Source organism: Podarcis pityusensis, assembly GCF_964106645.2.
Source record: "Podarcis pityusensis genome assembly, chromosome: 2".
Lineage (NCBI taxonomy): Eukaryota > Metazoa > Chordata > Lepidosauria > Squamata > Lacertidae > Podarcis > Podarcis pityusensis.
In genome coordinates, this window is record NC_138029.1 from 36565667 (window position 1) to 36586968 (window position 21302).

The 21302-nt window shown below is 45.2% G+C and overlaps 1 protein-coding gene and 1 long non-coding RNA gene across 3 annotated transcripts in view; one reads left to right on the forward strand and one right to left on the reverse strand.

Annotated features, from left to right (window-relative positions):
* Nucleotides 1-12159, reverse strand: part of RHBDF2 (rhomboid 5 homolog 2) — a 61177-nt gene extending 49018 nt beyond the window's left edge. Inside the window, exon 1 of one of the 2 annotated variants that reach the window (XM_080993690.1) lies at nucleotides 11820-12159. The gene's annotated coding sequence lies outside the window, so the exon portion shown is untranslated. Of the gene's footprint in view, nucleotides 1-2201; nucleotides 2221-11819 lie in introns of those variants that run through there. The other variant, XM_080993692.1, reaches the window with a different exon arrangement.
* A 3008-nt stretch (nucleotides 12160-15167) lies between these two features.
* On the forward strand, nucleotides 15168-19953 carry LOC308470729. The gene is made up of 3 exons (XR_013982606.1): nucleotides 15168-15543; nucleotides 17628-17714; nucleotides 19155-19953. It is a non-coding gene; the product is annotated as an uncharacterized lncRNA (long non-coding RNA).
* The last annotated feature ends 1349 nt before the right edge of the window (nucleotides 19954-21302 follow it).

Genomic DNA, 21302 nt, shown 5'->3' on the forward strand with positions numbered 1-21302 from the left:
TCAGATTGCAGACATAGGCTGTTGTTGGATACCAAACCAGACCGGCAATCTGTCTAGTTTGGGGTTTCCCAAACTTGGGTCTCCAGCTGTTTTTGGACTACAATTCTCATAATCCCTGACCAGTGAGTCCTTCTAGCTAGGGATGGTGGGAGTTGTAGACCACCAACAGCTGGAGACCCAAGTTTGGGAAACCCTGAATTAGCTCAATATTGTCTACACTGACTGGCAATGGCTCCAGTCCTGACTGGAAATGCTAGGGACCTTTTGCACGGAAAGGGCAGGTTCTCTATCCACCAAGTTACTGGCCTTCATCATGGGCACTTTCCTCTAGTGAACTAGGGTTGGTTCTGCAGCCAACTTTTACTTTTCTACACATCCAATAAGGAAGAGCAGCAAGGCCAGTCCCTTTGGCTTCAGGCTGCACCTGAACTCCAGCCACAACAGCAGAAATCTAATATGTCAAAAGTATCCAATATCACACTTGTTTCCGGGCCACCTGCCAATGCTTCTGGTTTGACAATTATGTTTCCCTCGCACAACATGTGTTTCCATTCTTGCTGCGTGTCTCAGAACGGGACGGAATCAATAAAATTCAATGGCACGCTTTTGACCAGAGAAACACTTGTCACTGTTGTTTACAGAGCAGTCCTATATGCATCCACTGAGAAGTCAATCCTATTGATTTCAATGGGTCTTACTCCCAGCTAAGCGTGCACAGGACTGCCATCTTAAATCTGGCACGTTCTCTCAAACCAGTACAGTACAAAAACCAGACAGAGACCAAGGTTCTCTTTGTCCCGCTCTTTGCAACGAAGAAGAAGCTGGTAGGCTTCAAGGCATACAACCATTCATACCACAGCTCATGCTGTGAGAAGATCTGTGTTGACCAGCTGCTCAGCAGCTGCAGTCTCAGAAGTCAGGCCAAGCCTGCAGCCAGAACTTTTGTGGCTTGGGAGCATATACATACTTCTTTTTTTGGGGGGGGGGGTCACCGAGTACTTCTTCATGGAGTTTAACTATGGAACTCGCTACTGCAAAGGCTGTGGTGGCCGCCAACTTTAAAAAAGGATTCAACAAAGACTATCAGCAGCTGCTAGCCAGGATGGCTGTGGTCTACCTAAACTGTTGGAGCTCTTTGAATACCAGTTTCTGGGAATTGCAGGTGGGCAGTGCTGCTGCGCTTAAGTCCTGCTTGCATGCACACCACAGACACCTGGTTTGCCCCTGTGAAAACAGGATGCTGGACTAGATGGGCCATTCACCTGATCCAGCAGGGTTCTTCTTATGCTCTTATGGACATAGTGTGTGGGTGGGTGTGAACCCATGCAAAACAGCCAGAACCTTTCTAAGGATAGATTAACAGGTTTATATATTTGAAAAAGCTGATTGTACTGAATATTAATACAGTAGTACCTCGGGTTACAGATGCTTCAGGTTACAGACGTTTCAGGTTACAGACTCCGCTAACCCAGAAATAGTACCTCAGGTTAAGAATTTTGCTTCAGGATGAGAAGAGAAATCACGTGGCGGCAGCAGGAGGCCCCATTAGCTAAAGTGGTACCTCGGGTTAAGAACAGTTTCAGGTTAAGAACGGACCTCCGGAACGAATTAAGTTCTTAACCCGAGGTACCACTGTACAGTCAAACCTCAGCTGTCGAAGGCAATCCGTTCTGGAAGACAGTTTGATTTCCGAAACGTTCGACAACCGAGACGCGGCTTCCGATTGGTTGCAAGAGCTTCCTGCACTCAAGCAGAAGCCACGTCAGACGTTCGGGTTCTGAAAAATGTTCGGAAACTGGAGCATTTACTTCCAGGTTTTCGGCATTCAGGAGTCGAAACGTACAGTAACAGAGGCGTTCGGGAACCAAGGTTTAACTGTAAGATAAAAATATCACATTTTACCCACTGGCTGGAAGACCGGGGGGGGGGGGGAGAGATGTAGGATATCGACTACCGCTTTTCCTTCAATTGCCACACAAGTAAACAGGCTGAATGCTTGCATTTAAAAAAAAATCCCTCAAAGTTCAAGAAAGGACCCTGAAATCTCCCTGAGGGGGCCAAGTCCCCACAAATCCCTCTGGGGTACAGTATTAGTTCAAAGTTGTTATGAACGCAGAACAAGACCGTGCATATCAACCATTAAACATGGAGGTGTTCTAAACTTTCCTAATAACAAAGCCTGCAGTCCTAAGATTACTTACCTGGGAATAAGTCCCATTGTATTCAGCAGGACTTGTTTCTGAGCAGACCATGGTTAGGTTTGCACTGGAAGGTGTCTTGATGTCTATTGGAGAATCTCAGTCATTATGAATCTACACCTCTCCTGTGTCCCTCCCTCCACCCAAGCCAACATCATTCAGTTAGTGAGGCCTAAAAAGAAAAGTTGGACACTTTCAGGTCAGAACAGGAGCCTCTCCTTTTTCAGGCTTTCAGATGCTAGCAGTAGAAGCAGGTAGACATGGAAAGCTGGGACTAAGTTAGCTCTGCACATGTAGGATGAATATGCTGCCGGTTGTGGTGGCGAGTTTCTCTTGGACAGGAAAAGGGGAAGCTTACAGGAAGCATGGCGGAAGAGAGGCCAAGAATTCTCTGAACACAGTCAAGTAGATTTATGTGCAAGTTTCATGTGAATTTTAGTCAGATGCATTTCAACTGCAATAACAGCTCTCAGAAAGAAATATAACTGAATATTTAACAGAAGCTTTTCAAATTTGGAATTCTCAGTACTTGTGCTTATTTAAGTTTTAGGTTTGGAGGAACCCTTAAAATACTAAATACAGTCATACCTCATGTTACATCCGCTTCATGTTATGTTCTTTCAGGCTACGTCCCACAGCAACCCGGAAGTACCAGAAAGGGTTACTTCCGGATTTCACTGCTCGCGCATGCGCAGACGCGCAAAATCACATCCCGCGCATGCACAGAAGCGGCAAATCGCAACCCGTGCATGCATAGACACAGGTTGCATTCTTTTCATGTTGTGAACAGGCCTCCGGAACGGATTCCGTTCGCAACCAGAGGTAGCACTGTACATTGTATATAAAATGGAAGCACATTCATAGTTTCTTCATAGCTACAGCACTTTACATCCTTCTACCACTAACCCAACAGTATACATAACCAGGAATAATGTACCAAAAAAAAATATTTTAGGAGAACCTTGCTGGGACATTTTTCTCCATTATGGAGCAACATGACTTCCTTTGCTCTCCATCCCCCACCAAAGCTAGTTTCACTTCTAGAAACAGAATACAGTTGTCACTGCCCCCCACCTGCAATGTTTGGGGGGGGGGTCAGGTTACACTGTGGATCGTTTGCTTCCAGATATGAGACCAGCCATACATTATGGAAAAGCCATTACAAACATGTCCGCTGTAATTATTCACACTCTTCTAAGCTGAGAGCGGAAGCAAACAAAGAGCATTTCCCCCAAAACACATCTGAACATACCATACCCTCTGTACCACTTGCTTACAAAGTTCGCAGGATTCTTCCACCTGCCGCTGAACACAATTTAAAAACACAGCTGTGTAGGGGGAAAGTTCCTGATCTGACAGGAGAATGTCAGCGAACAGCCACCCTCTGGAAAGCAAGAAGGCAGATGCAAGAGCCTGCCGGGGATTCAGGGTGGGAGTCCGAGTCCAGCAGCTGTTGCATGGTTCTGGGAAGAAGAAGAGGAAAAAGAAAGAGGGCAACCACATCCAAAACTTCCATTAGTACATGTTGTTCACAGAGTCGCAAGGCTGTGAAACGGCTGGCAAAGCTAAGCAAGCACCAAGGCAATTTCCCGCATTTTTGCCTCCTAACAGAATGGCCCGTAGAAGACATCTTTCCCATGCCTGCTTTGCAGCTCGAAGCTGAAGCAGTGTTAGAAACACAAGATATACAGTGGTACCTCGGGTTAAGTACTTAATTTGTTCCGGAGGTCTGTACTTAACCTGAAACTGTTCTTAACCTGAAGCACCACTTTAGCTAATGGGGCCTCCTGCTGCTGCCGCGCCACCGGAGCACGATTTCTGTTCTCAACCTGAAGCAACGTTCTTAACCCGAGGTACTATTTCTGGGTTAGCGGAGTCTGTAACCTGAAGCGTATGTAACCTGAAGCGTATGTAACCCAAGCTACCACTGTATACGCTAGGTGCCAAACATCACACAAGAATGCATATTGTAATAAGCAAACACTAGACTTCTGCCCCCACTCTGCTCATGCATTTTTCTGAAAGAAAAACATCCACGGATATCTTATGCTCTATTTTTTTACATGCGTATTCTTCCAGGGCAGGCAGTTTGTGTTGAAACTGGTCTACCGACGAGCCAGTCTTACAAACTTTAAGCTGGTGTAGATTCCCTCTCATCTCCTAAGAAATTTCCTGCTAACTGCTTTTCTACTGTTAAGACGCAGATTTGATCATCAGATAGGCATTGTTTCCTTGCCAAGAAAGTAGACCCGAATGCACAGATGTCCACAGCATTGCTGGAAATGGGCATTTTGTCTCTGCCTGCTCCCAGGATATTCAGCTTGCACAATGACAGGTCTGTGCAGAGTCAGCTTCCTGTCACTAACAAGATGAGGCTGCCAGCACAGTGCCTGACTTCCCAGGAAGGGAGGCGTTTTTGCGCTGACAGACTTTCAGAAAAGCTGCAAAAACCAGTTAGGAAAGCAACATTGCAACACACATTAAACGGGTAGAATTCTATTGCACGATCAAAATTGGTTCTATCATGCTGGGTGTCTGGCAAACTGGGCTCTCCCTCTGGTCATCTCCTCATTTGTTTCAGCTCCTTTGTTGGGACCACAGATTCTGGCCAGACTGGAAAAGGTGGCATAACTGACCGAGTGCTGAAGGAAACACAGCAAGTCATCTTTGAAGCCCACTTATCAGACTGCGTTTAGCTGCGGACCTTTTCATTCAAAAAAAAACTTTTGAGTTGTTTTCAACAGTCAGTGTTTTGTGAAGTTTTAATGTTATGGTGTAGTGGTTAAGAGTGGTAGACTTGTAATCTGGTGAACCGGGTTCGCGTCCCCACTCCTCCACATGCAGCTGCTGGGTGACCTTGGGCTAGACACACTTCTTTGAAGTCTCCCCAGGGCGGGAAAGAACCATGAATGGTAATCTTACCCAACTATGGGCCCTCCAGATGTTCCAATACAATTGCCATAATCTCTGATTATTGACCATGCTGCCTGGAACTGATGGGAGATAGAGTCATCGGGGGCAGGGAGGAACTGGAGCCTGACTGATCATGTCCTGAGCATTCTAGAGAAAGGGTGGGACAAAAATGTAATATATTTTTTGTTTTTGTTTTAATAAACAGTGTCTGCTACTAAGCTGGGGCTACAAAAAAACAAGGATATGTGCATTTTTGGAGAGTTTTCTATATTTGCTCCTTTACAGAACCTTGTCAGCTTCATTCTTTCTTTGAGCTTTTGTGCACAAGATACTGAACTCATCTGAGCAAACAAGAAAATGGAGGAATCATTTGGCACCAACAAGGAAGTTTTTCTTCATTGGCCTTCTCCGAGCTACAAGGTATTCACATCATTTATAGGTAACATGCAAACACTACAGAGTAACTTAGGACATTTCTCTGAAAACAGTGGCAAACCCTGCCACTTTCCTAATTAGATCCAAAAGCCTTTAAGACACAGGTGGTGAACATCTGTGGCCTTCCAGATGTTGCTGGACTATAACTTCCCTTGTCCCTGAACATAAGCTGGGGCTGGTGGGGGTTCTCTACCCCTGCTTTAAGATATAAGTGTTGCATTGTCTTCCCTCTTTGGTAAATACCCTACACACAACTTCTTCCTCAATGCAATCACATCATTAGATCCTTTAGATCTATCCAATTACCGCCCGGTTTCGAATCTTCCGTTCCTGGGTAAGGTGATTGAGAGAGCAGTTGCTGAACAGCTTGGTGGTTTTCTGGATGAAACATCGGCTCTGGATCCATTCCAGTCCAGCTTCCCTCCCTCGGCAATCTTCGCGGAGCTCTGGCCCAATGGTTGCCAGTGGCTTGAATTAATTAATTTTATAATGAATGATTTTAGAATGTTGTTTATGCTGTACTTTTGTACTGTTTTTATTGTTGTTAGCCGCCCTGAGCCCGGCTTCGGCTGGGGAGGGCGGGATATAAATATAATTTATTATTATTATTATTATTATTATTATTATTATTATTATTATAGAATGGGAAAACAGAGAACTAGCTGGCATGTTCATATGTTTTTAATACAAAGTGGGAAGTTAGACTTTGCAAGAAAAGGGGCGACATGGTTTGCTCTTCCTAGGGTATGTGGTGCAACAGAAAAAGTTATTAAAACCCTCTCTAATAACTCAGAATCAGTGGGCAAGGAAAACGCTGCAGAATAAAAAAAAGACATTTTTGTGGCACACTGAGCACATCTTTCATACATTAAACTTAGGGTCCACTTTGTCAGATGTAACAATTCTGCAGAATGTTGTTTGGGCCATTTAAAAATTAATATGGCAAACAGACCAACGATGTCTAAGTTACAAGGGAAAATTAAAAGGGGAGTGGTTTTCTAAAAATGAAGTAAAAGCATTACAGTATTATTCCCAGAACGCTCAAGACAAATGAGATCTCAAAGACAAGATGACTTTTCTACCAGTTTCACAACATGCCCAAGTAAACCGAAAGCAACAGTTTCCTCCACAGCTCTGGAAAAAACAGAAAGGGCTTGGGCTGATGAGTAGGTCAAAGCCTTGCCAAGCAGAAGCACTTATGATTCAGCATCATTTAATAGCCTAATATTAATTGCTCATTATAGGTTTCTATTTATATGGAACCCAATGGAAGCCTTTTGGTCATTAAGCAGTGGGTGTAAGCCACAAGCCTTATAATCAATGGAATTCACAGATAGCACCCCTCAAAAGTGCTGTTTGACCAAATGGAAGAAACCACTGTAGCTGCTATACACAGCTTAGGCCCTGAAGCATTACTTTTAGTAAGAGCTCATGGATGATGGAAGCCACTGTTCTGCACTCTTCCTGGTCCTCATTCTTAGAGTCATTTCTCAATTTTTTTTGAGAGCTAAGGACCATTTTGTATGTGAGAGTTAGCAGGTAGTAAGCATTTATAGAGAACTTCAAAACTGTCCATATCACTTTTGAACAGCATTCTCTCAATCTTGCCAACAATCCAGTATTTTTTTATTTACAGTGATACCTCAGGTTACATACACTTCAGCTTACACACTCCACTAAGCCAGAAATAGTGCTTCAGGTTAAGAACTTTGCTTCAGGATAAGAACAGAAATCGGGCTCCAGCGGCGCGGCAGCAGCAGGAGGCCCCATTAGCTTAAGTGGTGCTTCAGGTTAAGAACAGTTTCAGGTTAAGAACGGACCTCCGGAACAAATTGAGTACTTAACCCGAGGTACCACTGTATTGCATTTCTATACCACCTTTTTCTCCAAGGAGCTCAAGATAGCATATAGAGTTTTCTCCCTCCTAATTTAATCCCCACACAACAACCCTGTGAGGGAAGTTAGGCTGACTGGCTGAAGGTCATCCAGTGAGCTTCGTGACTGGATGAATGTTTGAACCCTGGTCTCCCGCAAGGCCTAGCCCAGTGTTTCCCAAACTTGGGTCTCCAGCTTTTTTTCGACTTCAATTCCCATCACCCCTGAACACTAGTCCTGCTAGCTAGAGATGATGGGAGTTGTAGTCCAAAAACAGCTGGAGACCTATGTTTTGGAAACACTGGCCTAGTCCAACACATAGAATCGTGAACATTCAGGACTTACATCTCCAGAGTAAATACAGTCTATCCATCTAGGTTTCAGCTTCTACTAGGCACATCCCAGATATAGGCGAATGATCTGTTAAACACACATATACACAAAACAGCAAGGCAGAGTTCCTGGCCAGATGGCAGGAAGGGAGTTTTCCGCTGCATCACAACCCACACTTTACTGCTATGAGTTCATTTTCCAGGCACTGTAGAATGCGAAAGCCATAATATCAAATCAGATGTAGTCATCTCACCGAGTTTCATTTAGTGATCTCGGGCATGACTCTCTCATCACACAAAAATGAACATTTAGAGCCTTACAGCATCTCAGTACAAGATACTTCAGCAACAAGATGTTACAGCAGCATCTTAATAATATATTTTAGGTTAATACTGGTTTTAATGCTAAAGATCAATGGTTCAAAGGCAGATTTTATTTAAGTTCACAGGCCTTGTCCAAAGGCTAAGAAATATTATTAGGTGACATTGAAGATCAATGATCATATGGCAGGAAAGACTCTAGTAAGCGCTTTCTTGGGATATTTAAGTGAAACTGCAATAAACAACAAGGATAAATGGTGTATTTTGGAACTCACAGACTTGCACCATTTGCCAAACTGCAGTTTCTGCTTTCAATAACACATTTAGGAAATTCCCTGTAAGAGTTCTTGAAGCCCCCATTAAAAAGCTGTTAGAAACCCCAAGTCTACAAGCTCACATAAAGGAAGATGTAAACAACACAAGTAATTTAACAAGCTAAAGTAGCTGTATCTCTAATCTCTGTAACTCGGGCTGATATTCCAGCTGTGGCCATTCCTGAAGCACAAAAGCCTGACCACAGTGCTACATGTATTGCTAACCTACTGTAATGTGCTTCATGTGGAGCTGCCCTTGTATAGGGTCTAGAAGCTGCAGCTAGTGCAGAACGCAGCAGCCAGGCTGCTCACAGGAGCAAGAAGTACAGTGGGCAGGATTCAGTGCCTTGTTAGTGGAAGACTCAGATTTCTACAATTTCTTCAGGACAGGAGGTAGCCAACCTTTTTGGACCAGGGGGACCATTTTGAATTTTGAGAGCCCGTGAGGGTGCAAGTCACGAAATAGGGTATGGGTGTGACATAACACAAAATCAGAGAGACAGCCACCTGCAACAACCTTGTGCATGCTGTGGGAAGTAAGCTATGTCTTACCACAGTCCTAGCTGTGGAAATCACAAAATATTGATTTTACACTTCCAACCACACACACGTACTGTTGCTGTCTCATAGCATCAGGGAGAGTTCCTCCGTACCAGGAAAAATATACAAGGTGGTCACAACACTCTCATTTCACAGAAATCACTGAGAAGGTACCTGCACATTTTGTTCCCCAGCTTCCTTTCTAGGAGGGCTAGAGACTGACTTCTGTAAATAAATGAAAGCTCAGATTGTGGGGCACCAGTGAAAGCCAGTACAGTGGTACGTCTAGTTACGAACTTAATTCGTTCCGGAGGTCCGTTCTTAACCTGAAACTGTTCTTAAGTAGAGGCATGCTTTCGCTAATGGGGCCTCTTGCTGCTGCTGGCACACGATTTCCGTTCTCATCCTGGGGCAAAGTTCTTAACTCAAGGTAACTCTTTCAGGTTAGCAGAGTTTGTAACCTGAAGTGTTTGTAACCTGAGGTGTTTGTAACTCGAGGTACCACTGTATCTGCAGACACTGGGCTGGTGATACCTGTTTTAGAAAAGAAGACAGTATTATACCACCTGAAAGGCAAGAGCAATTTTTTGCGATAACCTTCCAGGGACCAGAGTCCACTTCAAATGCATGAAGCATAATTCTAACTTGTCAGGCATGTGTGATACACATACACCCACAGTTGGGTGGGATGGGAACAGAGAGGAATGAGGTCAAACCAAATGCTAAAAGATCAGATATAATTATGTATAAGAAAATCAATTGCAGTGACCATTGACAAGGCAGTGTTTGCAGTAGCACATACGGTCTTGGCACTGACAACAGTGGTATGCAGCATGATAAACATCTGTAATCTTCAAGCAGCAGATAACAGAACAGATGAGTTGTAATTCACAGTCATTCCACCCTAGTGCAAAAACACACATTCACCACAAAGCAAGATATGCCTAACCCCAACTGGGTACAGTTTAGAATGCACCATCATTACAGAGGTATTTCTTGTGATATCAGCCTAATGTACTAAGTTGTGCAATATTTGCAATAGCATTATAACGTCTAACCACTAGATATAATGGATGCAGATTTGTGCCAACATAAAGAATGCCAATATAAAGGACGCAGATTTGCACACTCATTTCTCTACCATGACTGCCCTTTTCCACAAAAGACTTTCCCATGAGGTTGTAAATAATGCATCTGACAATCATGGCTATACATCTTCAGCTGCATACATGCCATACATATAAAGCACATTATCCCCAACTCCAAGAATCTCTGGAACTGTAGTTAGTGGGAGCTGTAGCTCTGTATGTGGGGTAAACTATAATTCCCAGGATTCTTGGAGTATCTACTTTAAAATGGATGCTTCAAGGACTCAACCTCTACTTTGCAGTGCAATAGCACCAACCCACTCTACTTAATAGGCTGTAATCCTATGCAGTTATCTGGCACTGAATGCTCTGCCATAAAATGGGAAACACTGGCTAATCAAGGCCCCCAACTGCAAGGAAAGGAACATACAGACATATAACTGGATGTGTCCATGACCTACAACTTTGGGATTTTTGATAGGCCATGAGACTCTAATTTCAGGGTCATGTGTTCGAGCCCCACATTGGAGAAAAGATTCCTGCATTGCAGACTTTTTAAAAAATCTGTACTTGAAAAAACTGATCTTCTGCAGGTAAGTAAATGCTATTCCTATTTATCTCCATCTTGGTTCTGGTCTTTTGAATTGCTGCTTTTGCTGGAATCGGTAGCTCCTTGTGTTATGCATCTGATGACGTGGACCCTAGTTCACAGAAACATGCTTCATAAAAAGTTGCAATCATAAGCCCACATATCTGGAATAAGCCCCACTGCAGTCAATAGTGTTTACTTCTGAGGAGGCATGGCTAGGATTGTAGAAGCAATGAGCCTTTAAAGCTCCACAAGACTCTGCTTAGGATCGCCTTGCTGTTCTCCCCCCTCCAAAATTAGGCCACAGATCTTTTTGCTGTGTCTGCTGCAATGGACTAACATAGTTACCGCTTGCGTTTTATCATGATGGTGGCCTAATGTATGTTGTGCTTCTGTTTTTATTTATTTTTTACTGCTAAAGGCCACCTTGACTTATTTTCCCTTTCTGCATGGCAATAGAAAACAGGATATTTGACTTATAGAAAAAATACTTTAACCAATCAGAAATAAAACGAATGAGGACACAACCAACACTGCAAACCCTCCGTACACTTACTTGGAAGTAAACCAGGCAGATATCAAGCCTATTTCTGAGTAAATAAATATGGCATACATTTTCATTGTGAACTATTTTCACCTTCTGAGTAAATAAACATGGCATACATGTGTTATCCATAGCTAGAGGTTTCCTACTGCTCGAACGTACAGAAAAGTTGGGGGAAAGAAAGAATTGGAGGAGAGATCTGCTGGTTTGTCAGTGGAATAAAACTTCGGGGCGGGTGGGCGGAAAGAGAAGCCAAGTGACAAGGAAGAGAGAAGGCCCAAGGCAAGTGCATGATGAAATGAGGGAAGTTCCAAGCTGCATCCCTGCTCCCTTAGTAGCACCTCATCCCCGGCGGGGAAACAGGCAGGCTGAGGAAGGAGACGCAGCCTTGCCACACGGCCAGAAATACACACTGTCGGGACAGGGGCGGGTTGCGTGGTGAGAGAGAAAGGGGAGGAAGCGCGGGAACAAAAAAGGCGAAGGAGGACCCAGGCAAGAAACCATTCACACCTACTCAAGAAACTATTTCAGCGAGGGCAGGGGAGGAAGCAAGTGACACAGGCGAGCGGAAAGGAGAAAGAGAAAGGAGGAGGCGGTGGTGGTGGAAGAAGCAGCCCCAGCAGCAACAGACGGGGCAAAGAGAAAGCGAGCAAGCCGCGCAGACACTTACTTAGCGGCGACTCCGCGGAAGTTGCGCTGCCTTCGGCCGCCTCAGCGCCGTCGGTGCGAGTCGCCAGGCCGTTCCCGCGCGCCCGCCTTCCTTCCACTCATCTGTTTCCGACCCTCCACCTCCAGCGCTCAGGCGGCGCGTCGCCGTTGGGAAAAGGGCGCAGGCAGGCGGGCGGGCGGGTAGGTGGGTGGGGCGGAGAGCGGCGGGAGGGACCGGATTGCCCCGCTCGACTGTCAAACAAGGAAGCCGGCGGAAAGGAAGCGAGGCGTGCTCGCCCAACACGAGGGCAAAACCACCTCCCGGCCGGGTCGCTGGAGCGCCTCCCTCTGCTGCCTTCCCTCCCCGCCCCGGAGCCGCCGGAGAGGAAGCGCCCGAGCCTGCGCGCCGCCCTCGACGACGCTCTACCTGGGGAAGGAGAGGGGCGGAGGCGCCGAGGGGGCGGGGAGAAGGGGAAGGGCGCCACCCCCCTTCGGCAGGTGAAAGGGTCCTGGGGCCTCGGGGAGCCGCCGCCGCCGCTTTCCCAAAGGCCCCTCGCAGCCAATTCGGTTTGCCCCGCTCCCCAGACGCGCCGCAGCTTCGGAACGCCGCCCTGCGCTTCCATGCGCTTTTGCGCGCCAAACTCAGGACTGAATCGGGGCGTGGCTGCCGCGCTCCCGCCCGGTTACCTGCGAGTTTTCGGTGGAAAATCGGGTGCAGCTTTTCATTCCAGATGTTGTGGACTCCGTCTCCCAGTCCCCACCCTCATCCCTTCCTGCCGGGGAGCTGTTCTCCAAGCTATATCAAGGGAGTCTCGCGTAAAGCTACACTTTAATTCTGATTAATTTATCCACACACACACACCACTTCCCCCGCACACCTGTTTTATGAATAGGCTTGTGGACTGGATTTGCACACACGAAGTGTGTCAGATCAGGTGTCGTCAACCTTTTCAGACCCAAGACATACTTTTAACTCAAACATGCATTTAGGGGATCCATTTCTTAATCCTTTACCACATATGTGCACGGTGGTACTGCTTCTGTCGTGACCCGCCTTGGATCAGGTTGCAACCCACTAGTAGGTCCCACCCGTTGAAAACCACTGAGTTAGACCCAGTTGCGTAAATCATGCAGCCCCTGAAAGTAAAGTAATGATAACTGGCTTGATTTCAGCTGGTCCCTTCTGAACTGTGATGGCGGATCCACACCATAGATTCAAAGTACATCTAATGCACATTTAAAGTACATGCCTTCCCCCAAAGAATTCTGGGAGCTGGATTTCCCTGTCACAAACTACAGTTCCCGGTATCCTTAAACTACACTTCCCAGGATTCTTTGGTGAGAAATCACGGGCTTTATATGTATGGTGTGGGATCTAGCCAGAAAATACACAGCGGGAAATGCTTCTAATAAGCTTGCATAGGGTGGTAGCTGTCTATCCAGGGAAGCAGAAGAAACAAAAGGGTGATGACTTGAGTTTATGAGGGCCATGGCACTAGAAATGTGCAAAATTCCTGCCTGACCTCAGATACTCAAGTGACACCAGATGGCGCTGTGGAGTTCTGTTTGTGCTTTTACTCAATACAAAATTTGCTACGCGTTTAACTGAAACATGTCTTTGACGTATCTAGATCCAGTCAAAGACCCAGTTTGGCACACACTCACACCCACGGATTTGCGTACACACACCCACACAGGCTAGGATCCTCAATGGATGCTTTGGATACCCTCTGCATGCTTCACCTGGGACAAAAATGTTTACAAGGTTGAAAACTTATAAACAGGACAAGCAAATAGCAGAAAGTATGAGAGAAAGGAAAGTTTACCATTAGAATGTAACAACAGCCCCCATGCACTCCCTTTTTGTTTATGTCTAAAGAGGACGCACAAAACTCAGAAGACAGACTTGCATTAAGGAGGAAACATAAGAGTAAAAAATAAGACACTTATGATTTACAGTGGTACTTCAGTTTTTGAGTGTCTTGGAAGCTGAACGTTCCAGTTTTTGAATGCCAAAAACCCGGAAATAATTGCTTCCATTTTTGAACGTGCCTCAGAAGTCGAACGGCTTCCGCTGCGTGTATTTCCATTTTTCCAATTGAACTTGCAGCCAGCCCTTTGCGCCTCGGTTTTCAAACATTTCGGAAGTTGAACTGTCTTCCAGAATGGATTACATTTGTGAACTGAGGTACTACTGTATTTGATACCTTGTGTTTTCTGAGACAAGATGACTTCCTTACCCCCCCATCTGTGTGCGTAAACGAGTGGGGGGGGGTTTGAAACGGACAATTAAATTAATAGAATTTGGAAATTATTTGTGTGCAAGCAGGACCAAAAAAAAACTTTGTAAAAAAAGAGAGAGACAGTAAATGGAATCTGCAAATAGTTGATAAACTGGACTTTAAAAGAACAATAATTTAATAAGGACCAGTATCAATTATGTTTGAGCATTCCCAAATTCTACCTAAGGAGAAAGTTAGAAATAATCTATAATAAGTTAGACAAAACAACAGCTGCACTCAAGGACAAGGGAGAGTAACCATTGCAACAGAACTGGAAGAGAGCAAAGGAATAAGCTGACAAAAAGCAAAGATGACTGATGACACATGCCCAGGGCTGGATTTAGGTTTGATGAGGTCCTAAGCTACTGGAGGTAATGGGGCCCTTTATATGTCCAGCTGTCCTTTGTCAACAACAAATTGTTGCTGTTTTTTGTGTTGAATATATGCTATATGGTAATTTATGGACCTAATAGGTATCTAAAGCCACTTGTACATGTTGCCATGCAACCAATCCATGCAGAATGTTGGCACCCTATATATATAGAAATGAGCAAACCAGTGATATTTTAGGGAGCAGGCTAGCAGGAGGGTCCCATTACTTATATCCTAGGAGCCTACACAACACGAAACCCTGTTGCTGTATGTACATTTTATTTTATTTGTTTTTTATCTTATATTTTGGAAATGTACATCCAGTTTTTTTCTTTTAATTTTTTTGGGGCCCCCCAAGAGAGTGGGGTCCTAAGCTATAGCTTGTTCAGCTTATATGTAAATCCAGTACTGCACATGCCAGAGCATCCAAATGAAGAAATCAGAAATTGTTATACATTATCTAGCAAATTTACTGGAAAGTGAAGAGGAAGAGGCCAACAGAGCAGTGGATAGAATTTACAGAGTGAAATCACCTTGTGCAAAAAATAAGAGATTACCAGTCGACTGCCTAGTGCTATCCAATTCCATAAATTTCAGGGATAATGTACTGCAAGCCCACTTTCGGAAAGGACTGGTAATTCAGGAACAAAGAATCATCATCTTAAAGGAAATCCCAATACAGTAAGACTTTTTTTAAAAAAGGAATGAATACAAATTCTTGACAGAAGAAGAAATAGGTTTCATTCCAGTGGGTATACCCAGAGGCAGTGTCAGATTTACGTATAAGCTGAACAAGCTATAGCTTAGGGCCCTACTCTCTTGGAGGCCCCCAAAAAATTAAAGGAAAAAAAACCCTGGATGTACATTTCCAAAATATAAGTTAAAAAACAAATAAAATAAAACCTACATGCAGCAACAGTGTTTTGTGTTGTGTAGGCTCCTATGATGAAAGTAAAGGAAATAAACAAGGATGTGTGAAAGTAATGAAAGCCAGATCATTTGTGAGACAATATAAAAAAGACTTTGGACAATTAGCAGGACGTCAACAAGAGGAGGTGGAAGAAGGGGAAAGAGGAAATGCAGTTTCTGCAGGTGAGGCAGTGGCAGTGCTGGACCAGTGTCTTGCCTCTGTAATGGATGAGAGCCAACAACCTGAAACTCAATCCAGAAAAGTCTGAGGCACTGTTAGTGGGTGGCTCCCTAGACCAGATGGGTGGGAGATTACCTGCTCTTGATGGGGTTACACTTCCCCTGAAGGAGCATGTTTGTAGCTTGGGGGGGTTCCTGACTCCTTTGCTGTCGCTCAAGGTTCAAGTGGCCTCAGTGGCCCAGAGTGCCTTCCATCAGCTTCGGCTGGTGGCCCAGCTACGTCCCTATCTGGACAGGGATAGCCTGACTAGTGTTGTCTATGCTCTGGTAAGCTCGAGGTTAGATTACTGCAATGTGTTATATGTTGGGCTGCCTCTGAAGACGGTTTGGAAACTTCAGCTAGTGCAGAATTCAGTAGCCCAGTTGCTCACTGGAGCAAGACAATGAGCATATTACACCAATCCTGATCCGACTGCACTGGCTACCAATTAGTTTCTGGGCCCAATTCAAAGTGCTGGTTTTGACCCATAAAGCCTTAAACGGCTCAGGACCACAATACTTCAAGAACCGCCTCTTTCCATATGAACCTACCCGGACCCTGAGATCATCTTCTGAGGCCCTCTTGTGCCTCCTCCTTTAGAGGTCCGGAGGATGGCAACACGAGAACAGGCCTTCTCTGCAGTGGCTCCCCGTCTGTGGAATGCTCTCCCCAGGGAAGCTCATCTGGTGCCTTTTGGCACCAGGCAAAAATGTTCCTTTTTAAGCAGGCCTTTGGTGGATCTGATTAACATCCTACACCGTTTTAAAATGTGGCTTTTTGGGGGGGAGGGGGTGTTATTGCGTTGTTTTTATTTTGATTCTATATATATTGTGGTTTTTATGTTGATCTTTTCTGTGAACCGCCCTGAGACCTCCGAGGATAGGGCGGTATATAAATTTAATAAAATAATAATAATAATAATAATAATAATAATAATAATAAATCAGTGAAGAAGGAGAGTAGGTAAGTAGAGACAGAGAGGAGTAAGGAGGAAAGGAGGAGGTGGGAGGGAAGAATTAGGGTCAAGAGTAAAACAAAAAATAATCACCAAGGACTTTATCAGATCACAATAATGGTAATCCTACATGGGGAGGTGAGATCACAATGTCGGTGGAGATTGAATGAAGAAATATTAAGCAATATAGAATTGAAGAGGAAGTTTTTAAAAAAAGACTGTTTTGATTTCAATCTCAATCGAGGGGTGGGTGAGAAAGTGGTCTGGGACGCAAGGCAGTTCTCAGGGGCAGTGGTGGTGAGTGTCCCTCTGGTGGTGGTGTGGCAGAGCACGGTGACACCTCCTGTTTTGCCTCAAGTGGAAAAATGGGACGTATCACCCCGGAACTTACAGCTGTCAGTTTTGAGGGAAGACAGGCAAGAATCCAAAGTCCAGGTGGGGCTTGCTAGCTCAGGGAGGAGGTGTGTGATTCCTCAGCTGGAGAAGGCTCAGGTGAGGGTCCCATGTCTTGTTAAACCCAGAATATACACAGTGGTACCTTGGGTTACAGACGCTTCAGGTTACAGACTCCGCTAACCCAGAAATAGTACCTTGGGGTTAAGAACTTTACCTCAGGATGAGAACAGAAATCGTGCTCCAGCGGCGCGGCAGCAGCGGGAGGCCCCATTAGCTAAAGTGGTGCTTCAAGTTAAGAACAGTTTCAGGTTAAGAACGGACCTCCAGAACAAATTAAGTTCTTAACCCAAGGTACCTGTAATAGGAAAGCCTTCCTGGGTCCTGGCCAGGCTTGCATCCTGGCCGCCAGGCTATAGCTCTCCTGGCACATGATTTGGACTGGAGCCGCAATGTGGAGATACAGCCACGGAAGAGACCATGAAAACCACACTCAGCCTCCCAGTTTGGGATACCCCACCCTTGATCTACAACCTGCTGCTTAACCAGCCTTATCAGGACCCGAAAGAGGCTTACAGTAATTCAGTCAACACTACAAAACAAACATCCTAGAATGAACAACTGTAAACAGATTCTGAAAGCAAAGAATCAGACCAACATGAGGTCCAATAAAAGTTGTTTCATCTACTCCTTCTCCAGGAACCAAAATGTCTTCCGAAGCTGAAAGTTCTTCATTGCTGGAAGAGAATCATCCAGGCACCAAATCTTAGGAAGGGAGTCTAGAAGGTGGGTAGACAGCCCTAAATTTCACTGCTCAGGGAAGATCACAGAGCACAACCCTAGATGTGCATCTGATGAACATTGTTTGGGAGACATCCTAATAATATTCCCCACAAATTCGGGGGAAGGGGAGTTCTCTCCCATTTCGAGATTTGGTTTGATACTAAATGTGGTGCTGTATTGATAATGGGATCTCAGTAAGGCAAAAGTCTTAACAGCTAGATAGGAAGTTGAATGAAAAAGTCAAGAGGGAGCAGATAGTTTTGATATCACCTCTGAACTTGTTTGAACTGTTTGCCGTGCCTCGTCCCTGCGCTTTGAGAAATGACAGCTTGGATGGCATCCTCTTCTCCATGAGTTTAGATTTATACTTTACCCTCAACGCACCATTCTGCTTTGTTAGATGTCCTGCGGTGCTTTCCCAATGCTATTGCATTATTGCAATCTGAAGGGGCTCTCTTGCACTTTAGTGCTATAGAAGAAGAGCCAGTGTGGCCCAATGGTTAGAGTGTCAGGCAAGGATCTGGGAGACCAGGGTTCAAATTCCTACTTGGTGGTGACCTGGGGCCAAATGCACCCTCTCAGACTAACCTACCTCACAGGGTTGTTGTGGGGATTCAATGAGGAGGGGGGGAGAAAACTATGTACACCACCTGGAGCAGCTTGGGGGGGGGAGGTGGGATGTAAATGCAATAAATAAATAAAGTGGGACAAGAAGACAACCCCAGAATATTTGTAGCATGAAAGGATTTGTAGTACGCAGGATTTCAGCAGGGACCTAAGGGAAATAAGCCCCCCCCCCCCAAAAAAACACACCTTTGCAGCTGCAAATAATGACAGCAGGATTGCGTGTAACTGCCCCAATATTATCATGAACAAAAATCATGTCTAGAGGAACTCTGAATAAAATACAGTGGTACCTCGGGTTACAGATGCTTCAGGTTACAGACGCTTCTGGTTACAGACTCCACTAACCCAGAAATAGTACCTCAGGTTAAGAACTTTGCTTCAGGATGAGAACAGAAATCGCGCGGCGGCAGCGGGAGGCCCCATTAGCTAAAGTGGTACCTCAGGTTAAGAACAGTTTCAGGTTAAGAACGGACCTCCAGAACGAATTAAGTTCTTAACCTGAGGTAGCACTGTATCTGCTAAGAGGATTATTTCATTTTTCACTTATCCCTGTTTTGAACACCGGAGGGCAGTCTGAGTCCACTGTTGCTCTGGCTGAAGCCTTTGCAAATGTTGTTTTCCTCCCCTCTCTAGCTATAATGACAGATGTTACATAAAGGCCCCATAGTAGATAAACCATTTCTCGTACAAAAATGAAAGTTCATTTTTTCTGGAACATTTCTGCAAAATGTTTTCAGAATAAAAAGAGCCTGACGAGTCAGGAAACTATTTTCAGTGTCGGGTCACATTTACTCAGATCTCTGATTCTCCTTCCAGGTTAGAAAAAAGACAATTCATCAATATCTGGAGCTCATCAACTTTGCTGTCTATGGCATTACCGTAGCACCCAGGCACTTGATAAGATTGCTAGGGCTCTGAGAGTCCCAGGGACCTTTCTCCTGCCAACAGCATGGCGGTGTGGGGACTGCAACAAGACTTTCTCCTGAGCCTTACAAGCTTGGATTGGCAGGCTGCGATGCAGGAGGAGCAGGAAGAGGAAGAAATGGAGGAGGGGACTGAATGGCAGGGAGCTGGGTTGGAGGAGCGAGGCTCTACACTTTCCACCCTGAGTTCAGTCACTTTAGAAGGGGGACCAGAGATGCCAGCTCTGCCTTCTGACCTGCTCAGGAGCGGAGAGACATAGAAGTGACTGGAGAAGGCTTTGATCAGCTGGGGGGGGGGGAGACTGAAAAGGAGGAGGCAGGGGCCGGACAGGAAAGTGTAGCCTTGTCCATAACGTAGATGGGAGCAGACCCACCCAATGTTGGTGGAGTGCACCCTTGCAAGCTTGACATTCCCGTAAGGTGAGAGGGTCTTGGGAGTGAGAACCCCACCTCTCACCCTTCAAAGCTGGCCCAGTGGAGTGGGAAACTTATTTGGGCATCTTTATCATTTCTTGCCCTTCTCTGGACCTCCTGAACTATGACTCCTGAGCATCATATTTGCTGCCAAGCCTATGACAACTTCCAGCATCTACTGAAGACTCTTTGTTCCAGCAGGCATAATAAATGAATTCTGATTTAATGGTTTAAACCAATTTATATTTTATTCCGTTCCTCGTACACTGCTTAGGGGCCACTGCAATGAAGCAACATGTAAATTGTCTAAATAAATGGTAAGTTTGAGAGAAAGTAAGAGAATGAGAAAGAGTTATTTAAAATGTCGGACAATGTTTGTTTTCGCTTTAATATGTACATAAGCAGCAGTTCTTTCCCGTTGCTCTGTCCCAACTTCTGCCAACCTAGCAGTTCGAATGCTGCGGTGGGAAGGTAAACGGCATTTCCATGCGCTCTGGTTTCCGTCACGGTGTTCTGTTGCGCCAGTAGCGGTTTAGTCATGCTGGCCACATGACCTGGAAAACTGACTGGACAAACGCCAGCTCCATTGGCCTGAAAGCAAGATGAGCGCCACAACCCCATAGTCGCCTATGACTGGACTTAACCATCTAGGGGTCCTTTGCCTTTTTACCTTTTACAATCAAGCAGCATATAAATTTAAATAAACTGTATTGGTTACAGATTATCTTGTTGGCACCATGTGGTTTAGAAGAAGCCCTGACAGCAAAGAGACAGAGTTTGTGTTTCCCCCCTCTGAAAGTTGGCCTAAATTTGTATCTAAGCATAAACATTTGCCTGTGCAAATTTGTGTTACGAGCCTGTGCCCTAACTCTTTGAAGTACGTAGCAATGCCCATGAATGGGGAACTTTCTGCATGCAACACACTGAGCTATGGATCCTTCCCTAAAGTGAAGTGTTGGACATTTGGTGAAGCTAACTTCTCCTTCGCTGAACTCTGCACAAACCTATTCAAAAACTGGTCTCATGCTCTACAGCCTTTCATGAAAGGCACCGGAGCAGCACAGAGGAGTGTTTGTCTTTGCCGCTCTCAAGCACACGCACACACTGCGGTAAGGAAGCATTAGTGATTACATTTGACTGCCCAGTGGGATATTTTTGTTTTACTGCTTTCCCAAAGCATAAACATGTGCCAGGGACTATGGGAGTACAGTACTTTAGTTAAACAGGAAGACAACACGCTTCCCCCTGGCACATTTTGCTGGAGCATGGTTTAGATGTTCTGATCTTTATTCCCACATAAATGTCCTCCCAGTGAGACATTGTGGCTATAAATAGATCCCCTGGTCTGGTCCCAGAAATAGGCCCCATAGGGATTTCAAAAGCAGGAGGCACGTTCTCAAGATCCAGGTTGCACTGGGAGATGCAAGTCGAGAGGTCAACGGAGAAGAACTTGGGCCGTTCAAACGGATAAACAGATGGGCTGTGTTTAAGACCATGTGCAAGCACACCCTAGTGGGCAGAAGGAAGACCTGCTGTAAAAAATGGGGCTTGCTCCCAGGGAAGTGCATAGTAACTTTGGAGCCGCGAGAGTACTTAAAGCTGTACCATTGGACTGCCCTTCGATCAC